Source organism: Trichechus manatus, unplaced genomic scaffold (assembly GCF_000243295.1).
Source record: "Trichechus manatus latirostris isolate Lorelei unplaced genomic scaffold, TriManLat1.0 scaffold00311, whole genome shotgun sequence".
NCBI classification, from domain to species: domain Eukaryota; kingdom Metazoa; phylum Chordata; class Mammalia; order Sirenia; family Trichechidae; genus Trichechus; species Trichechus manatus.
The window spans coordinates 625,593-628,890 of record NW_004444247.1 but is presented as its reverse complement, the minus strand read 5'-3'; positions in this window follow the sequence as shown (position 1 = coordinate 628,890).

Genomic DNA, 3,298 nt, shown 5'->3' with positions numbered 1-3,298 from the left:
AAAGCTTATATGTCTTGTAGGCTGATATCATCCTCATTGCTTCATCATTTACTTCCCAGGTGACCTGGTCAAATTTCTGGGAAGATATAAGGAATGTTCAGTACCTGTGGAGACACTGCATCTAATGTCTTAGTTCTGGGACTGGGGACCTGCCACCTTTACCCTAATTCTACTCAGGCCACTCATTCTCAGAGCCATACCACTGCTCACACCAAACTCTTCTTCTGAAACCATATACAATAACCTTGCTATTGCCCAGGTCTCTGCTCATATTCTGGACCAATTACAATTTGCCATTCCCTCTACTTCACGTGCCTGGCTAAGTGGCTTTAACAAAAATCATGTTTATATGCAGATTAGTACCATGGCAAATCCAAAGCTTCCAACTTCATCTCAGCCCCCAGAACTTTCCCCCAAATCTGTGTGTATGTATTCAGCTCTTGCTCCCATTTTCCAACCTCGGTTACTCTTCCTCATAACCCCTCTTTGGAAGCCCCATATTGGACATTTGATTCCTAGGAAATAACTTAGTTTATACTGAAACCACTGAGAAAATTGCTCCCATTCAACATTTTGCCCCCAAACCTAAAAACTTATCTTCATCTACCTTTTCTTTATTACACATTATTGAATCTCAGAGGATGAGGTATCTCTCACCTTGGTCAAGGCTACTCATTCCATCTGTGGCTTTGACTTCATCCTTTCTTAGAAACGTTCTTCATTGGTGCTCACCATTCTCTGGTTTCTGCCATCTGTTTACTTGTTCTTCACCATAGTCACCAAATATTTTGAGGTTTTTACCAAGCTAAACAAATACATTTCTTGAAATTTGATCCCATCTTGCTGCCATATAAATGTTTTAGCCCTGGTGGTGCAGTGAATAAGCTTTCAGCTGCTAACCAAAAGGCTGGCAATTCAAGTCTACGAGCAGCTCTTTGGAAACCCTATGGGGAAGTTCTACTCCATCCTGTAGGGTCACTATGAGTCAAAATCGACTCGATGGCAACAGGTTGCTTCTCTACAAACTTCCTGAAAAAATTGTCTAACTTTTCTGTTTCCACTTATTCTTTATTTAATTCTGAACCCATCAAAATCTGACTTCTGCCCCTTTTTACTCTGAAACTGGTTCTGCTAATGTCACCTAGGACATTCTTATTTCCAAATCCCATGACGTTTTAAAAACATTTATTCTTGCGAATCTCTCTATTGCATTTGACACTCTTGAGCACACCCTACTTTATATATTATGTGAGTAATACATATTCATTATAAAAAGTCAAGGAAATTAAAATGCAATGAACATTTATATGTATATCATTTAATATTGTATTCTGTGAATTATCAATATATATAATATTTAGATAAAAATGCTTTCACGATAGCCCTAGTAATTTGCAACAACCATAACAGTTTTCACTGGAAACTCTGTTGTGAGTGGTTTTTGAGTGATGTTAAATATTCTTTCCGAACACAATTATAATGCAGTCATTGTATTTTTTTTCCTAATTTTTTAATCAATCCTTAGATTGATAGACTGCATCCAATTTCATTACTTTTAGAAATAATGATGAAATTATTATTTCAGTTGGATTGTTTAACAGTGTAGTTAATAACCCCTTAGTATAAACAACCGAATTTGGAATTTACAGGTTAACATGTAAGCATGTTTTTAAGATATTTGTTATACTGTAAAACCTGTGAAAGCTGGAATCTGTATAAAGTAGAAAACTGTCAGAGAAGGAAAACTCAAATATTTCCACTAACAGAGAGTGATAGAAAAGTGGTGACTGCACCCTGTCGGAGGCCGGAAAACTTTCGAGACCCAGAAAAATAAGGCATCCCGTTGAGTTCCAGCTCTCACAGGTTTCACTGTATATTTTAAGTAATCCTCCAGATTTCACAATTTACAGAACTAGCAGATCCTCTGAGCCCTTGTTCCCAGAAATAATGAATGTATATATTTTCTTCAACTTGTTTTTAAAACATAGTGTGTAACTTATTTAAATTGGGTTATCTTTGACTACTGGTGAGATTCACATTTCATCATACACATTTTTTTATTTTTAGTGATTTTGAAATTCATATCATTTGCTGCTGTTCAACTAGATTTTTCGTAGGTGAGAGATGAAAAATGCACACACCTGTGTAACCATCACAGAAGAGTAGTACTTCATGCCCCTTTGCATGTTACAGCCCACGTCGCTCCCAGACGCAGCCACTATTTTAATCTTTATTACCATAGGTTAGCTTCGTCTGTTTTTTAATAAGAGCTTTATTATGATATAATTCACATACAATACAATTCATCAACTTAAAGTGTACAATTCAACGGATTTTAATATATCCACCGATACGTGCAACCTGTACTACAGTCAATTTTAGAACATTTTCATCACCTCAGAAAGTAACTTCTGTACTCTTTAGTTATCACCTTCTTCACCTCCATCCCTAAACCTTCCTACCAAAAAAAAAAAAAAAAAAACATTGCCATCGAGTCTATTTCAAATCATAGTGACCCTGTAGCCCTGAGCAATCACCAATGTACTTTCTGTCTCTATAGATTTCCCTATCCTGGACATACCATACAAATGGAATCACATAATATATGGCCTTTTTTGTCTGGCTTCTTTCACTTAGCATCATCATTTTCTAAGTTCATCCATGTTGCAGCATATATCAGTATTTCATTCCGTTTTATGAGCTAATACTATTCTATTGTATGTATATACCACATCTTGTTTATCCATTCATTAGTTGATGGACATATTGGGATTGTTTCCACCTTTTGGCTATTATGAATAATACTTCTATAAGCATTCATGTACAAGTTTTTGTTTGAACACCTGCTTCCAATTCTTTTAGGTATAACCTAGGAATGAAATTACTGAGTCATATGGTAATTTTGTTTCACTTTTTGAGGAATCACCAAATTGTTTTGCACAGAAACGACACCATTTTACATTCCCACCGGCAAAGCATGAGGGTTCTAATTTTCTCCACAGTCTTGCCATTACTTTTTATTTTCCGTCTTTTTTTTTATTATTATTACAGACATCCTACTGGGTGTGAAGTGGTATCCCATTGTGATCGTATGATAATTGTGTATTTAATATCCTACCGGAAAATTTTAGAGTTGCCATCATATAATTGGTATTTAAAGCCGCCAGAGTGGTTGAGATCACCATGGGAGATAAATTTGATAGAGAATATAAGAGAACTAAGGGTTGAAGAGAGAAATGAAAGGAATCGTTAGAAGAAAACAGAGGAAGAGTGGCCAATAATTAAAATTAGTACAGTA